Genomic DNA, 26,400 nt, shown 5'->3' with positions numbered 1-26,400 from the left:
ATGTTTTTTCCGCAAGTGATGAGGACTGACAGGAAACAAAGATATACAGAACACAACTGCCCTCTTGTGACCATACCTAGGTGTTGCATGTGGAGACTGGCCTTTTCATTTGCATTTGTCTTTGTGGGTTCAATGCAGTTCGATCATTTGGAAAGTTGGGGTTCCTGGTGCCCTATGCTGAAAAGATTGTGGTAATGACTTAACCACTCCCCAAGGTAAGTCAAGCCACATAAAGCCCAAGTAAGGGACGAAACTCTTAACACTTCCACCCCCATTTCTTGTCAAAACTCATAATTCAAGTTTTATAATTCAATTCAACAAATGTTTATGCTTATGATTCAATGTGATCCCAGTGGTAGCTACAAAGAAAATAGTTTTATGACAAAAGAAACTGAGACAATTTAAACATTACCCCAAAAAATTTTTTAAATCAAAATCAACTAAACCTGTAAGAGGCAAAGAGGTTTAATTTTTTTTAAATCCACTTTGTTAAACCAAGATCACGAAATGCAGAAGACTGACTACAACAATTGTGACTAGGCAGAACATCTGGAAGCATAAAGAAAGACTCTTATCCTAGACTTTGTCCTAGGATCTGTGTAAAAAGCCAAGATCTCTAATTAGAGGACTGGCTTTGACAACCGTAACTGAGCAGGACATTTTCTGGCACCATAAAGACAGACCTGGGGGCTCAACAATGAACATGTCCAGAGTCTGTAGTTGGTCTCATGACAGGTTGCTTCAATGGTGGAGACACCCTATATCTCTTAGGTCAAGAAAATTTCCTTTCTAATTTCCCCAATACTTACACTTACACTGACTATGCAAAAAAATAAAAACTTGCCACACCAGCCCCTTTTTATTTTTCTTTTACTCTTTTTCTCCTTTTAAATTTATATTTATAGCATCTATACAGGGGCTCCTGCCCACTTTCTTTTTTGTTTTGTTTTATTTTTATGTTATTTGTTTGGGTTTTTTTTTAAACAGAACCATAGAACATGAATCATCTTGTTCTCCCTCATATGTCTATGCCTTCCTACAAATTGAGGGGAAAAGGTGGATGGTACCAGGGGCAAAGCAGTCTCATGAGAATTGAATGGAATTAAATATGATCAGATCAAAACCTGTGTCCCAAAGTCACCGACAATAGAATCAAGAGACCCAAACTACAGCAAGCTATACACAAAAGGAATCATGCAAGGCATTATACACCAGCCTATTTAGCTATTTCTTCAGCACTAAGAAACTTGTTTTTGAACCAGATGCAGTAGCTTGAAAATGAAAAGATGGAAAATAATTTCATGCAAATATTTACATGTGAGCAGAGGTAGTTACACTCCCAGGTAGAATGTCTCTTGCAAACCTGAATTTTTATCAGTACAGAATATCCATTATATTCTAAAGATTACAAATGATCAGAATATGTAATTATAATCCTTTACACACCTAATGTTTTCCCATCATCTATTCTGTGGGCTGAGAAGTTTTTTTTAAAACTTTTTACTGTAGGTGAGCAGAAGGCCGTGCTGCAGGTCAAGGCGGCGGGCCTGGCCATCTTCCCTGAGCGCCTCGACTTCTGCCAGCACCACAAGGACAAGCCCAAACAGTGAGAGCACACAAAAAAGAAAGGCGGCCATTATGATAGCAGAGACCATGTCCGAGCTGGCGGTGGTGACTGTGTCTACAAAGGTTTGGCTGTGGCAAAGGTGGCTGTGGGAGAGGGAAGAACTGCCTGTCCCCTGCCCCGGCCCACCGCCCGAGGCCACGGAGGCCCTCCGCGAGAGAAAGAGGGTCGGTGGAGGCTCTGGGCCAGCGGCAGGCCAAGAAAGCATCTGGTGGCCATGGACATGAGCCCTCCACAGGAGGAAGACGGGGAGGAAACGATGGTTCATTGGAGCATAATTCCAAATTTAACACCCAGAGAACTTAACAATAACAACCTGCTTTGAAGACTGAGCTCTCTGCATCACCCTCTGATTGTGAGTGAAACTAAAGGGTGCGCCGCATCATCCTGACTCATATAGGATATGGACATATTCCGAGATCCTTGGCTACAGAAACCTGACACCAACAACAGTGACTGTGTGAAAAATAAAAGTGTATTGGCACTACAGACAGTAACTTGGGTCGGACAACCTAATATGCCTGAAGCCTAGAGTTGATCTTATGCCAGAAAACTTCAGGGATAAAGTCTCCTTGTATTTAGGCCAAGGCTTTTTCTTTCCATGTCCCCTATATTTTTCTGGACCTATGCAAGCAATTTCCATACTAGCACAGTCTTTGCTGTGCTCCGTTGACTCATTCTTTTTTTTTTTTTTTTTGGTTTTTTTTTTGGGGGGCCACACCCGGTAACGCTCAGGGGTTACTCCTGGCTATGTGCTCAGAAGTTGCTCCTGGCTTGGGGGACCATATGGGACACCCAGGGATCGAACCGCGGTCCGTCCAAGGCTAGCGCAGGCAAGGCAGGCACCTTACCTTCAGCGCCACCGCCCGGCCCCCGTTGACTCATTCTTAATGAATTATTGTATTATGATCAATTGTGTCAACAATACTACGGCTTTTAATGTTAAGGGAGTTGCATGACTTTTGTGGCTTTGAATTGCTTTGTGTAAGAAATATTGTAATGTACTTCAATCTGGGGGCTCGAGGGACAAAGTGGATGTACATGTTAAAATAAATTCTAAAAAATTAACATAAAAAAAGAAAAATTCGGGGCCAGTGAGGTGGCGCTAGAGGTAAGGTGTCTGCCTTGCAAGTGCTAGCCAAGGAAGGACCGCGGTTCAATCCCCCAATGTCCCATATGGTCTCCCCAAGCCAGGGGCAATTTCTGAGCACTTAACCAGGAGTAAACCCTGAGCATCAAACGGGTGTGCCCCCCCCAAAAAAAAAGAAAAAAGAAAAAATTCAAATAAAATTTAAAAAATTAAAAAAAAAATTTTAGAGAAAAGAAATAAATAGCAACTTTGTACTGTAAGCAAGCAGAAGGCCGTGCTGCAGGTTGAGGCGGAGGGCCTGGCCGTCTTCCCTGAGTACCAAAAAGACGAGCCCGAACAGTGAGAGCACACGGAAAAGAAAGGCTGTGGTGGCTGTGGCCATTATGATAGGAGAGACCATGTCCGAGCTCGCAGCAGTGACTGTGTCTGCGAAGATTTGGCTGCAGTGGTGGCTGAGGGAGCAGGAAGAACTGCCAGTCGCCGAAGAAGTGCCAGTCGCCAAAGAACTGCCAGCTGCCGAAGAAGTGCCAGTCACCGAAGTACTGCCAGTCGCCAAAGAACTGGCAGTCGCCAAGAAGTGCCAGTTGCCAAAGAAATGTCAGTCGCTGAAGAACTGCCAGTCGCCAAGAAGTGCCAGTTGCAGAACAACTGCCAGCTGCCAAACAACTGCCAGTCGCCAAAGAAATGCCAGTCGCCGAAGAACTGCCAGTCGCCGAACAACTGCCAGTCGCCAAAGAACTGGCAGTCGCCAAGAAGTGCCAATTGCCAAAGAAATGCCAGTCGCCAAGAAGTGCCAGTCGCAGAACAACTGCCAGTTGCCGATGAACTGCCAGTCGCCGAAGAACTGCCAGTCGCCAAAGAACTGGCAGTCGCCAAGAATTGCCAATTGCCAAAGAAATGCCAGTCGCCAAGAAGTGCCAGTCGCAGAACAACTGCCAGTCGCCAAAGAACTGCCAGTCGCCAAAGAACTGCCAGTCGCCGAAGAACTGCCAGCTGCGAAGAACTGCCAGTCGCAGAACAACTGCCAGTCACCGAAGAACTGCCAGTCGCCAAGAAGTGCCAGTTGCCGAAGAACTGCCAGTCGCAGAACAAGTGCCAGTCGCCGAAGAACTGCCAGCTGCCGAAGTAGTGCCAGTCGCCGAAGAAGTGCCAGCAGATGTTTCTGTGCTCCAGCCCGCGGCCACCCAAAGCCATGGAGGCCTGCTGCAGGAGGAAGAGGGTCAGAGGGAGGCAGCAGTTCTGGCCCAGCAGCAGGCCAAGAAATCATCTGATGGCCACGAATATGAGCCCTCCACAGGAGGAAGATGGGGAGGAAACAACGGTTCATTGGAGCATAATTCCAAATTTACCCACCTTAGAGTATATAGTTGTAATAATTGTCATAATTGTCCATTTTTAATTTTTTAAATTTTAATCAATCTTAATAAAGAATTGTTTACTTCTAAAAAAACATTTACTTTATTTTTACATTTTAGTGTATGCTGTGGGGCCAAAGTGATAGCACAGCAATAGGGCCATTGCCTTGCACGACCTACCGAGGTTTGATCCCTGGCGTCCCATATGACCCCCAAGCCAGGAGCAATTTCTGAGCACATAGCCAGGAGTAATCCCTGAGTGTCACCGGGTATGGCCCAAAAACAAAATAAAGTGTATGCTTCTATTTTTTATGGATAATGTTGCATTAAAGTCTGCCATTTTAACTAGGCAGAAACTGAATGAGGCACAGAGAAGACTTTGCATCCCAGACCGAGCAGTTGTAAGCAGGCCTCCAGAAAACAATATTTTCATTCAAGTGCAGGGGAAGTTTTCCAAGGCAGCTCAATTAATTTCAAAGGCCTACCAAATAAGTCTAAACATATTTTTAAAATACTGTAAAAAAAAAATATTTTCTAACTGAAATGGGATACTTAGAAATAGCAATAGAAAAAAAATGGAAAACTCTTACCTTGAAATTACGCACTCTTAAGAGGCCAGTAGATAAAAGAACCAATTGTAAAGGAAATGCTTGAGATAAATGAAAGTGAAGTCCAACATAAAACTTGCAAAATATGGCAAAAGCAGTGCCCTGAGTAGCGATTCGTACCTATAGATGTCTATTTTAAGGGAAAGATCAAGATTTTTAAAGCCAAACTTTACAACATAAGAAACTGGAACAACTGGCTCTGTTGGGCTTCTGAGAGAGTCGCCACCTCATCCCTTCCTACTCTAACCCTCTGTGACCAGTCCCTGGGGCTCTAGTCCTAATCCTTAACCCCAACAAATTCTAACCCTTGAGGTTCATCAGACTGCATAAAACTCATTGCAGCTATGAAATCAGCAAGAACCAAGACATCCAGAAAAGAAATAGTGAAAAAGGATCCCAGGCAAGTCTGAAAGATCCAGTTAGGGTATATTGTAGGGTGTGTCCACTGAACTTTCCTGATCAAGACTTGCACAGAGGTGATCAATAACACAACCGTCCAACTGCACAACCCAGAGGGTTACAGACTCAACAAAAATAGTGACTCTAAGGAGACAGTATATATTCAAACAAGTATTTGGTACTCATACTTCCCAGAAGGAGCTCTTTGATATGGCTAATCCCTTAGTAGACAATCTCATTCATGGCCAAAAAAAAAAAAAAAGTCTCATTTTCACATATGATGTGACTGGGAGTAGAAAAACACATACAATGACTGGTTCTCCATGGGAGTGGGGAGACTTCTTCCTCGTTACTTAGACATAATATGTAATAGCATAGGCTCATTTAATGCTAAACGATATGTCTTTAAATCTAACGATAGGAATAGTATAGACATACAATGTGAAGTTGATGCTTCATTAGAAGGGCAGAAAAGAGATTCCATGCCCAAAGACCCACTCCAGCAAGTAAGTAATGGCACTTGTATATACCATTGGACCAAGGGGGATTCCTTTCTGTGGTTTTCTTAGACACAGATTATATTTCGATTGTCCAACATAAAGTGAAGAACTTGATCTGACACATGATCTGACACTTCAGTGAGAACAAAGTTGAGGAATGTTTGCTCAGATTCTCTTGAGTTTGAGCATTGCCCCGAAACACTATTTTGAGGAGGTCCCTCTCAATTGGAAGAAGTGAGTGTAAAAGCCTATGCTGAGTACTCTTGATTGACCTAGAATCTCTTCAGCTCCTGAGGTCTTTCATTTTTTACTTTGTTTCATAATATCTAAGGTCTGCTCTTTTGACATTATATCTTCCTGCAGACAAGGAGATCCAGAGCCTGTAGATATAAGTGTGCAAAAATTTTGTACAGTAAAAGTTGATAAATATAGGGGCCGGGTAGGTGGCGCTGGAGGTAAGGTGTCTGCCTTGCAAGCGCTAGCCGAGGAAGGACCGCGGTTCGATCCCCCAGCGTCCCATATGGTTCCCCCAAGCCAGGGGCGATTTCTGAGCACATAGCCAGGAGTAACCCTTGAGCGTCAAACGGGTGTGGCTCAAAAACAAAAACAAAAAAAAGTTGATAAATATTGTGTCTATGGAGTATTTATTTCCTATATTGAAATATATAACAATTATATATATGATCTTTTGGAAGAGAAGTTTGATCCCATAAAGAACATCATTAAAGATAAACTACCAGAGCTAAGAATACATGCGATCAAATCCTGCATGACCGAAGAGTACAAACTAAAAGAGACCCCAGAAAAAACACCCCAAGATACATCCTAGTCACAATGACAAATCCCATAGAGACAGAATTCTGAAAGCAGCAAGATCAAAAAGGAAAATTACATTCAAGGGAGCATCCTTGAGATTTACAACAGACCTGTCACAAGAAACAATGCCAGAAGGCAGTGGTGGGACATAGTGACAAAACTCAATGAAATAAATGCTTCACCTAGAATACTGCACCCAGCAAAACTCACTTTCAGGTTTGAAGGAAGAATACATGGCTTCACAGATAAACAACAGCTCAGAAACTTTACAGACTCAAAACCAGTCTTAAAAGAAAAACTGAAAGACCTACTTTAAGACAAGACTGACCAACAGACACACCAAACTTCGACACAAAGATGGCAATAAATCCCATGACAATTCTTTCTCTCAATGTCAATGGACTAAATACATCAGTTAAGAGACACAGAGTGGCTAAATGGATCAAAAACTCAATCCAACATTCTGCTGCCTACAAGAAATGCACCTGAATAGTCAGAACAAACAGACTCAAAATAAAAGGCTGGAGGAAAATCATCCAAGCAAACAAATCCCATAAAAAAGCTGCAGTAGCCAAACTAGTATTAGATGATGCAAACTTTATACTCAGGACAGTTGTAAGGGACAAAGACGGACATTTTGTATTAATCAAGGGATATGTACAGCAGGAAGAAATCACTCTCCTAAACATATATGCACCAAATGAGGGGCCAGCAAAATATTTAATACAATTGTTGACAAATCTGAAAAATAATATCAATAACAATACAATAATTGTGGGAGACCTCAACACAGCTTTGTCAACACTTGATCAACCAGACTGAAACCCAACAAGAATATACTGTACCTGAAAAGAGAAATGGAAGAAAGAGGCCTAGCATGTATGTATATATGTATATATAGGACACTCCACCCCCAGAAACCTGGATACACATTTTTCCAATGTACATGGGACATTCTCCAGGATAGACTACATGCTGACACATAAAACATACCTCCATAATATCAGGAGGATAGAAATTTTGTAGGCTACCTTCACTGACCACAAGGCTCTAAAATTATGTGAATTCCAAAGGGACATAGAAGAAAAACTTAACACCTGGAAGCTAAACAGCCTCATACTGAATAACCAGTGGGTCTGAGATGAAATCAAAGAGGTAATCAAAACTTTCCTGAAAACAAATGATAATAAAAACACAAACTATCAGAACCTATGGGACACAGCAAAAGCTGTCCTGAGAGGAAAATTTATAGCTTTGCAAGCACACATCAGGAAGGAAGAAGGGGCCTACCTGAATATCTTAATGATGCAGCTCTTAAAATTAGAAAGTAATCAACAAAAAGAACCAAAAATAGGGAGACAGAAGGAAGTAAAGCTGAGAGCAGAAATCAATGAAGTGGAAACCCAAGAAACAATCTGAAAGATCAAAGAAAGCAGAAGTTGGTTCTTCAAAAAAATAAACAAGATTGATAGACAATTAGTAAAACTAACAAAGAGAGAGAGAAACTTGATAACTCATATTAGAAATGAAAAAGGGGAGATCACTACTGATATTGCAGAGATTCAAAGGGTAATCAGAAACTACTTTGAGAAACTCTATGCCACTAAAAATGAGAACCTGGAAGAAATGGAAAAATTCTTGGACTCTTATAACCTTCCACAGTTGAATAAAGAGGATGTAGCATATCTAAACACCCCCATCACTATTGAGGAAATTAAAACGGTAATCAAATGTCTGCCCAAAAACAAAAGTTCAGGCCCTGATGGATTCACTAATGAATTCTTTTAAACTACCAATTTCAACTACTACCAAACCTGGCAAAAACTCTTTCATGAAATTGAAAAAACGGGAACACTTCCAAATAGCTTTTATGAAGCCAACATCACCTTGATCACCAAACCAGACAGAGATGCTACCAAAAAAGAAAATTACAGACCAATATTCCTGATGAACACAGATGCAAAGATCCTCAACAAAATCCTGGCAAATAGGATTCAATGCCTCATCAAGAACATCATTTATTATGATCAAGTAGGTTTCATCCCAGGAATTCAAGGATGGTTTAACATCCATAAATCTATCAACATAATACACAACATCAACAAGAAAAATAAAAATCACATGATCATATCAATAGATGCAGAGAAAACATTTGATATGATCCAACACCCATTCTTGATCAAAACTCTCAGCAAGATAGGAATAAAAGAAACCTTTCTCAATATAGTTAAGGCCATCTATCACAAGCCAGTGGCAAACATTATCCTCAATGGAGAAAAACTAAAAGCCTTCCCTCTTAATTCTGGCACAAGGCAAGGCTGTCCTTTCTCACCACTCCTATTTAACATAGCACTGGAGGTACTTGCTATATCGATTAGGCAAGAAAAATACATCAAGGGAATCCAGATAGGAAAGGAAGAAGTCGTACAGCAGAGTGGCACAGCGGAAGTGTGCTGGGCCCATAACCTAGAGGTCGATGGATCAAGACCATCCTTGCTAACTTTATTAGTCCTTGAGATTGATATTATTTTAAAAAAATAATAAAATGAGGAAACTAAAAAAAAGTAGACATGAAATTGACTGAAGAGACTTTTGAGATTTTCTGGAGAGGCTAGAAAAAAAGAGATGCATAACAAATACACCTCTGAATCATGAGTCCAGTAGTTCACATAGTGTGTTTAACATTAAATTAGTTCAGGGTCCCTTGGATGCAGTGGAAGACAATGTCTTGCAGGAAAAAGAACAAATCACTAAGCCAGCTGTCTTTGGTAGATCCTGCTGGGAATTAAAGAACTGGACCAAAGCAGAAGAAAATAGATTGTATGAAGCAGGTAATATTAATCAATCATTGATGCCACTGAGGACTTGCATGGAGTTCATGAGAGAAAATCAAAACATGGAACTAACAAGATGGTTCCATATCAAGATTCAAAGTTAACCCATCTGTTCAAGAACAACTTTTATGGGAAGGAAAAGTATGCATTATCCTATGTGTGAATCCAAAGGCTGAAAATTATAAAGAGAGTTTGCAAGTCATGAGAGTTGCAGAAGTGACCCAAGAAGTTGAAGTGACAAGACCAGTAGACAAAGCTATCTGTGGTTTAATGCCTGGAAAACGATACAGAAGCCAGGTCCAGGGAGATCCAGTTAGAGATGAACTGCTGGTTAGAGAAGTGATTCTACAGCATTTTTCCACCTTGGCCAACTTGTGAGATGAGCAGACTATTCCCAAAATGATTGAAGCATTAGAGAAACTCATAACCTATGACAAATAATGATCAGTGAGTTTAATGAACAAGCTACTAATTTTAAATAGTTATTGCAAGAATTGGACAGTACTGTTTTAAAGAAAGAAAACTACACCCAGACCTCACAGACAACTGTAAGACCTCCAGCCAGGTGTGGCAACCACTCCACCATGAATCTTGCTCTTATCAGGACCCAAGACTTGACTCCAATAAAGTCAAGGGATTAGGTCAAGTCATGCCCGGTCTCAACTCCAAACCCAATTCAAACTTTGCCTCAGTGTGGGTGGGGATCAGCATCTCAATAACAATAGGAAAGAGATCTGTCCAGATCCCCAGAGAGACCTTCCAAGATCCCCAAAAGAAGCCAAGATTAAGTCCTTGCCAGATACCTAAGAAATGACTTTCCTGACACATAGATCCACTTCTCCAGGTTCTATGGGGCAGATATCAGCACACAGCTGCCCTGCAGAGTACTGACTGGGTGCATGGGGCCAATCCACAGACCAATCCATGGTCTTCAGGAGATTGCACTGAGACTGGAATTAGAGATTTATCACTGTGTGGTCAGACCCATCCTCCTCCTGACAAGTAGACCCAGCACCACCTGGCCACAGAAATGCCTGCTTAGACAAGCCAGAGTATATCATGAATATCCTCATCCAAGACCTTCAAGGTTGTCTTCTGTAGACACACCTCCATGCATACAAAACAGGTCGACAATCAGCTCCATGTCATTAGAATTGAGGGGATAATTGTAATCAAGGTGTTTAAGTAAAATATTATAAATAAAAAGAATTGAGGGGATAAATATAATGAGGAGAGACATGTTTGGGGTCCCCACCCTTGCACACATAGGGGTTTGTCAATAAAGACCCAGAGAACACACATGAGAGATGAGGATTTTTGTTTGGGTGGTTTGGGGGCCATACTCAGTGGTGCTCAGGGCTTACCCCTGGCTTTAAATTAAGATCATTCAAGAAAGGGCTCAGATGACCATATGGGATGCTAAGGGATCAATTCTGGGTTGGCTGCATGCAAAGAAAGCACCTCTTCTTCTGTACCATTGCTCCAGCCCTACAAAAGCTTTTAGTAAGCGATAAATTCCATTTATTCAAGAGCTAAGACCCTTCCATTGAAAGTCAAGTTATAGTATATATACACAATGGAATATTATGCAGCCATCAGGATAGATTAAATCATAAAATTTTTTCTATACATGTATGTACATGGAATCTATTATGCTGAGTGAAATAAGTCGAAAGGAAAGTAATAGATGCAGAATAGTCTCCCTCATCTATGGGTTTTAAGAAAAATAAGACATTTTTGCAATAATTTTCAGAGACAAAAGAGAGGAAGGCTGGAAGTTCCAGCTCACTACATTAAGATCACCACAAAGAGTGATGAGTGCAGTTAGAGAAATAACTACATTGAGAACTATCCTAATAATGTGAATGATTGAGGGAAGTAGAAAGCCTATCTAGAGTATAAGCAGGGTTGGGGTGGGGAGGAGGAAGATTTGGGACATTGGTGATGGAAATGGTGCACTGGTGAAAGGGGGTGTCCTTTACATTACTAAAACCTAACCACAATCAGGTTTGTAATAAAGGTGTTTAAATAAAGATATTAATTTAAAAAAATCATTCATTGGTAGTGTTGTGTTTTGTTTTTCACACAGTGAGCATGCATTTTCAGTTGAGAATCATTTTAAGTCCAAGATCAGTCATCTCCCAGAAATATTTTGCTCATATCTGGAATTGAAAGATATAGCGTTACAGAGCTGGAGAGACAGCACAGCAGGTAAGTCATTTGCCTTTCACATGGCCAACCTGGGTTTAATTCCTGGCATCCCATATGGTCCGCCAAGCATAACCAGGACCTCTGAGCACAGAGGCAGGAGTAACCCTTTATCACTGCCAAATGTGACACAAAATCAAAAAAGATACAGAATAATGCATCAGCAAAGGGTTAAAAAGGCAACATAACTGGAGATCTGAGATACAAAACTCAGTTTGTGGGTTTGAGGGTGTGTTGAGAAAGGGAGGAGGCCTTTAGGACCTGGGTGGAGGTACTCAGGTGCTGGAATGATGGATAAAGGAAGTAATTTAGTGTTGCAAACTGTAGTAGATCAAGAATATGATATATACTATGTAGATATCAAGAATATGATCTCACTTATTCCCAATGTCTGGTAAGTGGTGTCTGGCAGAATCCAAGTCTAGAAAACACATGTTCTGCTATTTGAAGAAAATAGTGTACCATATTGATATCATCTAGGGAGCATTCTGGGTCTTCCTTTTGTTTCTTTCTGATACTCTAGAGACTTCCATTTGGACATGAATCCATATAGCTTTTATTTCTACCCAAAGTAGTTCCAGTCGCTACTAGAGAAGGAAATTCTGCATTTGTACTCTGGCTGGCCCCACCTCAAAGGCCGGAGATTCATTTAGCCATAAGTATATACTCTCTCTCACCTCAGATGAAAGCCTGAGGGTCTGACTTGCTCTGAATGCCTTTCTTACCATTTTCCCAGTGTTTCCTGTGAGAATACCACCAACTAGGCTGGACCCACATGGTGTGAAAAATGTAGATACTCAGCAAGGCTTTATTGACAGACTTTACTGACAGGGCTTTACTTTACAGGACAGACCCACTGTCACTCTCATGGTCCACTGAAAGCCCAATTAGTAGCTAAAGATTACTTAAACTCATTTTCCAGACACAGCTGAACCATGATGTCCTGGGCATCTCTCACAAAAGGCAACCAAGAGAATAGCACAGAAGATCTCCAATTGTACTTGGAAGATTGGCAAATCCATGTCCAGGACTCCATGGCTGGCAGCATGGATTTCCTTGTGACTGCCACAAGTGAGAAAGGGAGAAAGAAAGTTACAGTAGACTTCAGAACCCAAATTTTTTAGCTTTGATAAGGTGTCTAACCCATCATCACTCCCAGACAACTTGCTGTTTGATTCCAGTCAACTGACTTATGACTTGGGTTATGTGTGCACAATCTTCTCATGGTGGGTATGAAACATGTCTGACTTGGTTATGATCTCCAGCATCCCATATAGTCCCCACCCTGAGAACTACCAGGAGAAATTATTGAGTACAGAGCTCAGAGTAATCCTGCAAGTTGCTGTGTGTGCCCCCCCCAAAAAGCACAAAAGTCTTCGTCCTTAATTACAAGGTAACCCTGTGGCAACCTTAGCACCACGGGCCAAAGATACTGGGCCATCTTGAACGTGGCCACCACATCCAATATTTTCCTATTCTTACTACCATAGACAGCCAGGGACAGAGTGAGACCCATCCATTCTGTAAGCTGAGGGACACCTGCTGAGAATCACGCCAAGACCATGATTCCAGAATCGCATATGACAGTCCAGCAAGACAGTAATCTACAAGTGACTCAGCTACCTAATCTGCTCGTACAATATTTCCCCATATTTATATTGTTCACTAGATGGATGATATTTTGCTTGCATGGTCTAATGACTGGCATCTTCAAAGATAATATGAGGATGTGATGACATGCTTGCCAGAGACTGGTTTTCACAGATAAAATTTAGATATTCCCCATATAAATATTTGGATTATGTTTTGGAACTCTCTACAGTACATCCTCATAAAATCTCTATTTACCAGAAAGATATCAGAACTTTGACTTTCAAAAACTACTGGGAGACTTTAATTGGGTCCACCCCACCCTTGTAATTCTTAACTCTGAGCTCAATAACCTATTTCTCCCTCTAGAGGGGATTGCTGTCCTGTATAGTCCAAGGCAGCTAATACATGAAGCTAAAAAAAAAAAATTAGAATTTTTTATGGAACAACTCCAAAAGTCTTATCTTTCTAGATCTACCTCTGGAGAAATAGTATGGTTGCTACTCTTTGCCACACCACTAATGTCAGCCACTGCAATAGCCCAATTACCTTGTCCATTAGAATGGCTCTATTTAAACAATAAACACCTTTGTACCCTTGTCCATATTTGGAATTGATAGCTGCTCTGGTAAATAAAAGGAGACTGCAGGCACATACTCTACTGGTTACATGGGTAACAAGCCCATGTCATTGTCTTGCATATTCCAAAAAATGAAATTGAATCTATTCTGCCTCTCAGTAAGGCTCTTCAAAGTAAGACTCTCAGGAGAAATTTCCTTCCACTATCTGGCTGAAAGAGTCTGGGATTTTCTCAGAAAGATGCCTTTTGTCATTTATTCTATAATTTATTTTTACAATTTATTATACAATTTATAATTTCTTCTATGATCCATTCCTCTCCCAGTACATTATCTAGATGGCTCTTCATCAGGGAAAGATGGTATTACAAGCCCCTCACTGACCACCAGAGTGTCTACAAATTATAAGTCTTCCCAACAAGTGGAATTTCCCACATTGATTTACTGACTTTCTCATGTGTCAGGCCCAAGTAATGTGCTGTGCCTCAGCATAGGTGGTTGGCCTCCTCTCCCTGGGATTGTCACTGCTTCCCTAAATTCTGATTACCATGCGGTCTGGAATTACTTTAACACCAAACCTTTTTGAGACAGCATTCTGAACCCAATTTTATCACCCCATAAGATCTCATTCTGCCTTCCCTGGTCCAATGGCTCAAGGAATCAAAATTGCTGATCACCTGCAAGAACCCGTTTTTTACATCACCTGTAAAAGAACGTCAAGTCCTATACACAAATGCTTGCTCACTTCATTATTGCATTTCATTGAGGCAAGTTAAATTGTCCAGGAATGTAATATTTGTGTCCCTTTGAACTGTACTCCTGCATGTAGCTGACTCGAACCCAAGGTCTGCATATGAATGATTTGTGGCAGATGGATATTATACATGTAAACCTTTATCCAAATAAGCCATATCTTCACATAGAATTTAACACTTATTCTAACTTTATGTGGGCTCTCCCTATGACTTCTGAAAGAACTAACAGGCTGTTTGATCTATTTTTTACTATGTTTTTGTCATGGGCATTCTCCATACTATCAAAACTGATACTGGCCCGACTTACATAAATAAAACTTTTCAAACATTCTTCAAAGAATGGCAAATCAAACACCACTAGTATCCCTTACAATCCTCAGGGACAAGGCATAGTTGAAGATGCTCATAGAATCCTCAAAATTCAATTCTTAAAATACAGTAAAAGGGGCATACCACCAACTGACCTTCTATTCTTAACACTATTTTCACTAAAATTCTTGAATTTACCCCAACGAGAGCCCCATAGAGCTGCAGAAAGACATTTTTAAGAAGATACAGACAAAAAAAAAAAAACAGTTAACTATTTAGGTAAACATTGATAAAGAGTAGATAGCTGAAAAAATAGATAGCTGGTAATCTCTTTCAAGGAAAAGGATATGCTTATATTTCTACAGATGACAGCACCACCAAGAAACTCTAGGTTCCACTATGCCTTGTCAGTAACATAATTCTTACAATGAAAAAATTAAGCTCAGATTCCTGTTGAACAGGACAAAGGACCCTCCATGATGAAGCATGCCTGGTCCTCCCCAAATCCAGCATGAACTACTCAAGCTAGAGAAAAGGAAACCAGTTGAAATCTCAACAGATAATTCAGGACAACAAGCCAACATATCACATTAAGATAGAGAAGATGAAGGAGAGATAATCTTTTACTTTTCCTGGGATGTAGAAAAACCCTCCAGGGTCAGGAAAACTAAAAACTGGCCTAAAGCCTGTAGTTGAAATGTATGACCCAATGTTTCTTGGGAAAGGCCATCCTGCTCTAAATCTAACCTATATTATAAGATTTTATTCCAGTTTTTACTGCACCTATGCAAAACAACAGCCACTTTAAACACTTTGCTGTAAGCTCTGACTTGGTGTTCCTGCCTCTAGTGGAAGACAACCTAGTATGTCTTATCTAACCCTTCTCTATTTTTTACTTAACAAACCATCTCAATTCTTTTCTAACAAGCAGAAAATGTGGGATATGTAGCTAATCACCTTAAGCATACAATTTTACTACCCAGAGCACATGCCCTGCTTTTCCTAATCCCATTTCTCTAAACACAGAAGCACACACCCTAATTTAATCCCCTCTCACATCCTACCTGATTGGCTGACATGGAGTTCACACCCTTCCCTCCTCTAATATAAATATCTCTTCCCCATGTACAATAAACAGAGTTACTCTCTTTAAGTGGTTGGTGGATGGTTCTTTGTGAGTTCTCTACTCACCCAGGATCTGACCTCACCAGTGACTTCTACATCTTGGGAATTGACTTCACCAGTGTTATTTACATCTCTTAGTCTCAATTTAAGGAAGTTGTAATGTCTTTTCAAAGAGAAGAACCCAAGTGTTATAATTCACGAATTATCATATCAACTGATCTCACTTACTGAAACAGAAAAAAATCTTTATTCTAGCTGACCCCAATAGACAAAAATAATCCTGCAAGAGAATGGGGATACCCACTCCTCTAAGATTCCCCTCCTCAGGCCATATAACCCCACTTCTTCCAACAGGATTACTGTCTGACAGACAAAATATTGTCTTCAGGTTAGGCATCCCTGACTTGCTAATGAGGTGACTAGTAAGTTTGGGTTTGGAAATCCCCAGCCTTGCCAACTTGAATAAAATACCAGCAAAATGGTAGAGGGAGTTGCTCTCTGTGATGTTTGCCTCATTTCACAACACTGAACTCTGAGGCTGGTGCTTAGGGTCACTCCATGAGGTCTTAGCTTAAAAGAGTAGAAAAAGGAGTGGAGAGTGAATGGGACTGAGGGAAGGAAGAAATGGCCCTTCCCAGGAAGAGACTGTTTTGGGGTTGTTTTTGTTTTTTTTTGGTTTTTGTTTTTCGGGCCACACCCATTTGATGCTCAGGGGTTACTCCTAGCTAAGTGTTCAGAAATTGCCCCTGGAAATTTCCTTCCTTGGCTAGTGCTTGCAAGGCAGACACCTTACCTCTAGTGCCACCTCGCCAACCCCAAGAAGAGACTATTAACCACTTTGCCCTTGCCTGAATTTTTCATCACTTTCTTATGAATCGGGTAATTGTCAGTATACTGATTTCCTCCAGACCATCTGCTTTATCACTGCCTGTTCCTAACATTGGCCCTTTAGTAAACTCACAGAATATTCATATTTACTTCTGCTGCCTCCATTAGTTCTTCCAAGTCTAGGACCAGGGGCCTACCACCAGCAGTTCTTTAAAGTGTGATATTTGAAAAGTTTCACAAGAGCAAAATAGTTCCAGTCATCTCTTAGAATCAGAATATTTGAACTACATCCCACCTCCATAAAAATGGCCTCACATGACTGGCACATATCACAAAGAACAAGAATAATCAGTGGGGCCGGTGAGGTGGCACTAGAGGTAAGGTGTCTGCCTTGCAAGCACTAGCCAAGGAAGGACCATGGTTCGATCCCCCAGCATCCCATATGGTCCCCTCAAGCCAGGGGCAATTTCTGAGTGCTTAGCCAGGTGTAACCCCTGAACATCAAACGGATGTGGCTCAAAATACCAAAAAAAAAAAATAATAATAATCGGTGCTGGAGGGGATGTGGAGAGAAAGGAACTCTCATTCACTACTGGTGGGAATACCACTAGTCCAGCCTTTATGGAAAACAATATGGAAATTCCTCAAAAAACTAGAAATTGAGCACACATATTATCCAGCTATACCACTACTGGAGATATACCCTAGGAACACAAAAATACAATTTAAAAAAACCCTCCTCACACTAATATTCATTGCAACGCTATTTACAATAGCCAGACTTTGGGAACAACCAAGATGCCCTTTAACAAATGAATGGCTAAAGAAACATATACACAATGAAATATTACGCAGCCATCGGGAGAAATGAAGTCATGAAATTTTCCTATACGTGGATATACATGAGTGTTGTGTATTTTTTGTAATATTGTTTTTGCCTGTCGTCCCACCTGGATCTTCCAGTGAAAAGAATAAAATAGCTTGTTGAGGAGGCGTAGGGGGCTTTTTTTTGCCAGAGCTAACGGCTGGTTTGGTTTGCTTTTTGGAGCTGGCTACAGACTGGTAAAAGACTCTCTTTGCTGAACATATGGTCCCCTAATCTTTTGTCTGTGTTAATTGTTTACTCCGGATATTATTACCAAGGTCTCCCCCAAAAGGGGGACTAAAGAATGGGATTTAATTTATCTTTCTGGGAGCTATTTGTAGACTCAGAATCAATAAGGAGTTCAAAATCCACCAACAAATGATGCCCGGGACAGGTGAATCTGGACCCTCAGTAACTGTAAGTGACATGTTTTATTGGAAATTGCCTCTGGAGGTCCTTGGCTGGTTACTATGGATACTCACGCTCACTATGCCATCTGTTATTAAACATATCGGTTCAGCATTATTCAAGTGCATTATTCTGTTTGGATGTAAACCACTTGGTTTGGCACTAGCAAATATCATTGTCGTTGGATGGTTGCTGTTTACAATTCAATCGAAAAGTTCTACTCCAATATTTGCATCGCTTGAGTGGTCTCCATTAGTTATAGTTTGTGGAATTTCTGTGTTGGCTAATATGGCTATCGTACGCACAGGCATTGGCTGGTGGTTAGAAAATAGACAGTGTGGAAATTATAAAGTGATGACCAATATGGACAATAAAAATATTTATCCTACAAAAATTCAGACTAAGGTACAGGCTGATAAATCTAGCACTGGCATCAAGAGTATAGGCATTTTTGCCGGTAAAAAATTAACTCGGACACGTAATTTAGATACTGACGATCCAAATCAAAATCTTGACACTGATGACCAACCTCCGGTGCTAAGTTCACAAGGGAGTCCTGATTTTGTTCACAGTATGGACTCACATGTTAGTGCCAACTCAGACAACGAACCACATTCTAGTACTCCACACCTCAGGCCTCAGAGCCCTGTGCAGGGTACTTCTGCTAATCTGGCCCCAACTCCATTGCAGACAGTATATGTTTCAACTTATCAACCTCTTGAAATGAAGGTTGTGGAATGGTTTAAAAAAGCATGTAAAGATTTTGGGGCAACCTCTCCATATTGTCTGGAGATACTAAGAATTTGGTGTCAAAAAACAATTTGGACTCTGTATGACTTTAAAACACTTGCTGAAATATGCCTGCCATCTAAACAGCGAACCAAATGGGAAATGTTATATGCAGAGGGTGTGAAATTCAAACTATATAGTCTGGATGGAACAAAAAACGAGTGGCAGGGGTTAATCTCTCATATGAATTATTAATGGGAAAAATTAATATTCAGATGTACAGACACAAGCAGCTTTACCTAAGAAATCTCAAAAATAGTTAAAGACATAGCATCAATTCTTTCCCATGAAGACAATACAAACAGTACTGGTGAGGGAACCCTTTTAAGAATCATCCAAGGTCCCCATGAGCCTTATGTAGAATTTGTGGCTAAGCTCAAAGAAGCTTTGAAAATACAAATTAAAAATGATGAGGTGAGGAAATTTCTAGAAAAATGTTTGGCATAGCATAATGCGAATTCGACTTGCAAATTGGTATTGGCTCGGTTGCAGGAAAAAGCTGATTTAAATGAATTTTATATGCATGTAAAAATGTTTATGATATGCCCCATTCATTAGCAAACTTAGATCAGATGCAAACCTTTGCAATTACTAAAGGAACAATACCTCTTTACCAACAGGGACAAAAAGAAGCCCGAAAGCCAGGTCTCTGCCCAAAATGTAAAAAGGGTCACCACTGGGTGAAAGACTGTAGATCTGGAAATCCCCCTAATAATAACATAGGAAGAGGTTTTAACACAAACCCTAGGAGACAATTTGCCTGTTACCATTGTGGAAAACGGGCATATTAAAAGGAATTGTCTTTTGTTAAATTCAGCTCCTTTGGGACCTACATTTACGGAACAGGGAAACACCTACAGGGCCAATCCCCAGGCCCTTTCAAATCAGAGGCAAACTCATCAAAGGAACTCCAATTCATACATGAGGGCATGGAGACTCCAAAATGCGGGCAAAAGACCACCTTTACTCAGTCAAGAATGAAGCTCTGTCAAGCTTCCAGTTGCAACTGCTTTGATTGGATCTGGGCCCCCATCTTCAATGGAGCTTCTAATCCAACCATGCAAGATCCTGGTCAAGGATCATGTCCAGGGCCTTTTACCTGGACATCTTGTCTTCAGAGAGGAGAAGGGAGGTACTCTCCCCTCTCCAGGATTCTCTGCTAAAGAAGGCTGTTTTTATGTCCATCCAGATCAGGCTGAACTCAGCATAAAATGAAAATAGACCCAATTAGCCAAAACAGTGAGAGGACATACCAAGAAATCATAGGACTCAAGAGATGAGCAAGTCCTAGCGTAAAAGTTGCTGCTTCTTTCTTTGTACAGGGTGATATGTATTTATGAGTGGGATTCACCCCTATTGCATCCCTTGGATGAAACCCAGAGGACCTGCATGTAAAAGTTTGGGAAATCAGATTGTCTTATCTGATTTCCCAAATCTTTTAAATTGCACCTCACTGGAACCCACTTGCTGGGACCCTGAGTAGGTGTCCAGGAATAACCCTGGGGACGAGGAGGAAGGAGAAAGAAGGCTGTGGGGGGCAACCGAGGCTGCATTTTCACCTTATCTTGGCCAAAAAGCCTACAGCATGGAACCTTGCCATGATGCATTGCCTGCTGAAGCTTCAGGCTCCACCCAGAAAATTACTGTGAAAGATATGTAATCCACCTTGGCCAAAACAAAAATCATTAGTACAGAAAAATGGTTAAATGTGGGGTAACAAGAGATGGGAGTGAGGGAGTAAAGGAATAAAACAAGTGCCTGGACGGCGTTCAGATAATGACAAGCAGATGAAACACAATGATATCCATGTATTTATAATGTTCCACGCGGGAGCACTAGCCCCCACACAGTTTCACAATGGACAGGTTTAATAAGGAAACTTCTCTGATAAGTCCTAATGCCAGAACTTATTGTGACCCATGTCCCGCACACCTTCCTAGGCCTAGTTAAAGCAGCCTTTGGCATGGCGGAGGGCTGCCAAACACCATGCTGGCAGGACCTCCAGGCTCAGCTCCCAGGAAGGAAAGAGATCCTTCCCGAGCCAGAAGCCCGCAGCCCCCACCCCTAGACCCTCCCTTTGGAGCTGGGAGGGAAATGGGGAGAGCCTAGGAAATCCAAAAATCTTCTCCAAGGGACCCACCTCGCTGGCTTGCCCAGCCATGTGGCCAGGCAAGGCCCTGGAGTACTGGAGGAAAGAAGTAGGGGGGTGTTGGGGTGACCCATGTCCCGCACCCCTTCCTAGGCCTGGTTAAAGCAGCCTTTGGCATGGCGGAGGGCTGCCAAACACCATGCTGGCAGGACCTCTGGCTAACTTTTTCTTGAGCTCCCAAAGTAAGTGTATTTGTTCAGTGCTGCTCCTGGGTAGTTGGAAAGTGGGAGAAGTATGGGGCCAAAAGTTCATTCAATTTATATCACCTGCTACTTGCCACCTGTTTAGTTTTTGGGGTATTACGTTTGTTTTTGGATCACACCCAGCAGTGCTCAGGGGTTACTCCTGGCTCTGCGCTCAGAAATCACTCCTGGCTCCATAGAGGACATCGGGGGTTGAACTTGCATTTGTCACCTGGGTCACCGCATGCAAGGCAAGTGCCCTACCGCTGTGCTACCACTCTGACTACCAAGTATAGTTTTATGTCAATTTTTGTGTCTCCAATTTTTCCAAATCCAAGATTTACATCCCTAGTTTTTGTTCTAGTAATATCTATGATGGAGTGATATAGGTAGTATGCTCTAAGAGATGAAGTACAGTAAAAAAAATTCAGGGATGATGAGGCTTTCCCTGTTCCCTATTCTCCATGACAGATCCACAGCCTTACATGAACACTTCAGCTTTTTTTCATCAATCAGAGCTCTGGCATCCTGAGCCAGAGAACTATCTTGGCTACATCCTCCACTGGATTCCAGCTTTCTTCACCCTACATAAAGGATACTTTGCTTTCCATTCCAAAAGAGACAGCCAAGTCAAAAACATCTCCAACCGTGCTTGATGTCCCTCTCCCGCTTAGGAAATCTATTACCAATGAAGCCATCCACCATTGGGCACCATTGAGAGTTGCCTAGATGACTAGATTAACACTGCATTTAAGGAAGGTCTTATTGAAGAAACTAACCCACTTCCATCAGGAGATAAGATTCACGGATAGTCACTGACTTAATGTAGAAGGGTGGGAACCAGCTTAAAAGAACATGCACACAGTAACAAATATTCATCAGTACTGACTACAATATCTGGGCCCTCACCTGTGATGCACATGGAAGATCAGATGAAGAAAACATCCAAAGGCCTTGAGCAAAGACAAGTTCAAATATGGATGGCAATGGGAGAGTGCACGGTGTTGAGCTCTCATTCATGATTCAGACTCAACCCTAGTGAACCCAACTCCATCATTCTCTGAGGAAAATAAATAATATCTTGAACAAAAAGGTGGAATATGGTCCAAGTCTTATTAGAGCCCTGGAGAGCAGAATCTAGAAATCTGGTCCAGTATGACTACCTCAGGCTGAGCAGAACTTTGAAGCCACAGATGGTGACATCTACGGTTCTAGATCCATAAGTATTGCTCTGGTAACTAAAACAAAGGGTCCTCAGGGTCAGAATCAAGGCATAGCTGAATGGATCTCAGTGTCTCAAATGAGGTAGGAAAAGAAGATAGCTGAGATCCCATTCCTTCCTAGGGCACCAATATTGACTTCCAAGATCCCTTGGTTGTCATAAACTGTCACAACTCAGGAAGAGATAGTACAAGTTCAGGACAGAGTTTGGTGGGGCACCCCTGAATACAGCTATTTTTCCCTTGGGGCTTGGTGATGACTATGGCTTAAACAAAGCAGAACTGAGAGAGAGAATTGCCCTTGCCTTGTACCTCCTGCCTCCAAGAAAGGCTACTCAGTCTCTCATCTCCCCAATCAAACAAGATACAAGCCCTCAAAAGAGCTTCTAGCATCAACTCATTCATTTAGGACCTAATCCATTGAGGAAATTCCTTCCCTCTTCAACAAAAAAGATCCTCACACCAGGGCCACAGAATAGCAGCCCTCTTGGAATAAGAGGCTCCCATTCTCTACCACAACCAGAACTCCCTTCTTGTCTCGAAACAGGCAGCCAGAACACTGGAGGAAACAACCTGCTGAGGAAGAACAGAGATGAGATTGGGAGGAGACATTTGGGGCCTAAAGAGTAAATAGAAGCAGATAGGAAATGTGGAAGGGACTGAGCGGATGGACTCTGCTTTTTGCTTCAAGAAGGCTGTCGGTGTACACACTGTCCTTCTGAGTGCCTGCCCTGTTGATGACCCTCTAGAATGAGGAGGTCAGAAAGAGTCCAGGCTTTCCTTGACACGGCATGGAACTCAAAGTTGGAAAGTTGGAGTGTTGCTCTGTCTGAGTGGAAGCACTCCACATGCTGGCTAGGCCAACAGAGACAAGGCAACTCAGAAGAGCTTTAGTGAGCTGAGCAAGAATCTGCTTTTTTTTTTTTTTTTTTGGAGGGGGGACACACCTAATAATGCTCAGGGGTTACTCCTGGCCGTGCACTCAGAAATTGCTCCTGGCTTGGGGGACCAAATGGGATGCCAGGGGTTGAACCCAGGTCCATCCTGAGTAGCCACATGCAAAACAAACACTGCCATTGTGTTATCGTTCTAGCACCAAAAATCTGCTCCTGAAATCTTCGTTTTCCATCCTGGTATGCCTGAGCCAAAAAACCCTGGAAACATGTGGGTCTCTGGTTTCTGAGTTACAGAATCCCAGGGGGACCAGAGGAAATGGTCTGCCTACATCTGACTTTTCAACTGAGACAGTGTTCAGAAGGATTCTGAACCTGAGCAGTAGATAGGTTACCCCAACTGAGCAGCAGATGGGCCCCTCAAATTATTTGAGAGAGGTCCGGGGTAAAGAGTCTGAGATGACATCAACACCCTGTGTACAGAGGGTTCTCTCTTCCCCTTTTACACATAGGTCAAAGGCACCTCAGTGGAGAAGTTCAACATTGAGGCTTTTAGTTTAGTTCTAATTGACCATCTATTGCTTAGTCTGAGGTGAATCTCCCCTTGATGCTCCTTCTCCCAAGGAAAACTGTGTGGCCTCACCAAAGATGGAGACTTGAAACCAAACCTACTAATATGTCCTGCTGAGCCAACACTATCCCTCATAGGAGTAAATTTTCAGTTGCTGTCTGAACACCAAACCCTAGTGCCCGTTTCAACTCCACCCAAATACATAAACTGTTCTATGGATCCTGGTCCATACAAGCAGGAACTGCCATAGAAGGAAGTTCTGACTGACATGGCGCAGGCCACTTAATACCTCCAGAAATATACACTATCAATGAAAAGGCTCAGGTCTGTTCAAAAGTTTAACTTTGCTCTATTGTTGAAGATTTTATGGAGTGAGACCTGGGCCAAGTTAAGACCATGATCACGAAGGTGGTTTCCCCAGGGCGAGGTTCACCCATTGCACTCCGGGTGTGCTGACCCCTATGATTTCCCCAAATGTGGAAAACTCGACTGCATAATTTGTGGTAGTGGGAGACTGCGTTCACGCTCTCCCCTGGGGTAAAAAAAGAGAAAAAAAAAAGAATGGAAGGAGTCTACGCGCCTGATCCCGTCTGATCTCGGAATGGAAATCAGGGTCGAGCTTGGTTAGTACTTGGATGGGAGACCGCCTGGGAATAGTAGGTGCTGTAGGCTTAAAAAATAAATGGGAGGAGGAGGGAGTCAACTTCCTCTGACATTGATAAAAGTGACCTGAAATGTCTCCTGAATTCCATTTCTACTATCTGTCTGCAGTTGTGACTAGCGGCTGGGGAGAGAAGTCAAGCAGGGCCTTTATGGTCCAGATGGCCCTTTCAGACTCATCCTGGGAAGAGGCCTTGTATCTGTGGCCCCCGAGTGCAGCTCCCTGGAACCTCCGGGTGAGAGCAATTGTCTCAGCATAGCATAAAGTCCCCCAAGCAGAAATACCTACAGCAATGACAATGTCACCCATTTCTCAACACACTTCGTGAAAGTGTGGAAGCCCTTCGTGGAAGGGCTTTCAAATGGGGTGCCCCCAAGATTTAGGAGAGGAGGTGCCAGCCCTGGGCTCCTGGGTAGGAATAATTGGAAAGGAAGAAGCTGGTTTCTGCCCTGCTTTGACCCCAAAGCCAATTTCTTGTGGTTTCAGGAGGATTTTCACATCTTCATGGATGGAGGCGGTTCCAGGACTATGAATGGATGTGCCCAAGGTAGATTCTAGGAAGGTAAGAGTGTCTCCCTAGTTTGAATCCTAAAGAGGAAGTTTAGCCGTTGGCTGGGTCTCACCTGTCTTTCTGGAGACAAAGACCCTTCCTTTTTATAAGCAGCAAGGCATTGCTCCCCCACATCAGTGCTGTGGGCTGAATGAGCAGCTCAGGAGAGCAATCGCCTCCAAAAGAGAAACAAATGGAGACAGGGGCTCTCTCAGTTCCCTGAAAGAGCCTTGCCATTTTCAGTACTGAGTTTCCTCAGGTTGGCTCCAGTGGAGGAGATTTACCCGGGGCAACCCTCCTCTTGGCTCGGGTCCCACCCGTACAGAGAGAATGGCTACAGACACAAGTCCCAGCTGTGCCTGCAGCTTTCAGAAGGGGCTGCCCACCTGGGCGCCCCCGGCGACGGCTGTGACGGGGAAGGGGAGCAGAAAGACAGGTGCGAGCAGAAGGCCGTGCTGCAGGTCGAGGCAGCGGGTCTGGCCCAGAGCACCGAAGGCCTCAGACCTGGGAGATGAGCCCGTCACCCCTCTGGAACAACAGGGGAGAGCGAGCTTCTCCATCCGGAATTTCATTATTATTTTATTGCATTGCAATTCACGTTCATAAAGAGGTTTTCCATTCCATGAAAAAGAAAAAAAGAGCAGAAAGACCGCAGCATGAAAGGCGCAGCAGCCGGGCATCGCCAGAGGCGTCCGCAGGCCAGCCTGGGGGCAGTTGCAGCAGTAGCCGGATGGAGGCCGAGGACGAAACACAGCCGGGCTGGGGGGGCGTCATCAGCAGTCCCAGAGCCCGGAAGGCAGCAGCTCTGCCCAGCCCGGCGCCCAAGACCGACAAGGAACAGGCGGCGGGCATAGGCCAGGCGATGGCCGAGGCGGCCGTATGGGCACCTGCAGCGCCAGAGAAGGTGGCAAGGACGGCGGTGGCCGGGGCCATGTTTGCTGTCGAGGTGGTGGCAGGGGGCGTGGCCGCGGCGGCAGCAGGGGCGTGGTCGTGGCGGCAGGGGCGTGGCCGCTGCGGCAGCGGGGCAGGGGCGTGGCCGCTGAGACAGGGGCGTGGTCGTGGCGGCAGGGGCGTTGCCGCGGAGGGTTGCCTGGCGTGCTGACAGAGGGGGCAGGGGGCGTGGCCGTGGTGACAGGGGCGTGGCTTCGGGTGTGGGGGCGTGGCCGTGGCGGCAGCGGAGGCGGAGGTGCGTCTGCGGAGACAGGGGCGTGGCCGCGGAGGCTGGTCGCCGGGCGTGCTGACAGCGATGGGTGAGGGCGTGGGCGTGGCGACAGGGGGCGTGTCCGCGGAGGCAGTCCTAGCGCCGTCAGCAGCTCCGCCGCAGCCCCGTCCGCCCAAGGCCGAGAAGCCACGGGCCGCGGTCCCAGGAGCCTGATCAGGAGGAAGACCTGCTGCGGCTGATGGCCCATGAGGTGGAGCAGTTATGGCCCAGCGTGCCGGAGGCGGGCAGCACCCCCAGACGGAGCCGCTGGAGCGCGTGGCCGCAGACGCAG

The 26,400-nt window shown here is 43.3% G+C and overlaps 1 non-coding gene and 1 pseudogene across 1 annotated transcript; both read left to right on the top strand.

The window, feature by feature from the left end:
• Positions 1-5,021: 5,021 nt before the first annotated feature.
• On the top strand, positions 5,022-25,422 carry LOC126032558 (kinesin-like protein KIF23; annotated as a pseudogene).
• Positions 24,071-24,231, top strand: LOC126032772 (U1 spliceosomal RNA). Its single transcript, XR_007503974.1, has one exon. It is a non-coding gene; the product is annotated as a U1 spliceosomal RNA (small nuclear RNA).
• Positions 25,423-26,400: the final 978 nt, after the last annotated feature.

The sequence above is a fragment of the Suncus etruscus genome, chromosome 16 (genome assembly GCF_024139225.1).
Source record: "Suncus etruscus isolate mSunEtr1 chromosome 16, mSunEtr1.pri.cur, whole genome shotgun sequence".
NCBI lineage: Eukaryota > Metazoa > Chordata > Mammalia > Eulipotyphla > Soricidae > Suncus > Suncus etruscus.
This window is presented reverse-complemented; position numbering and strand designations above follow the sequence as displayed.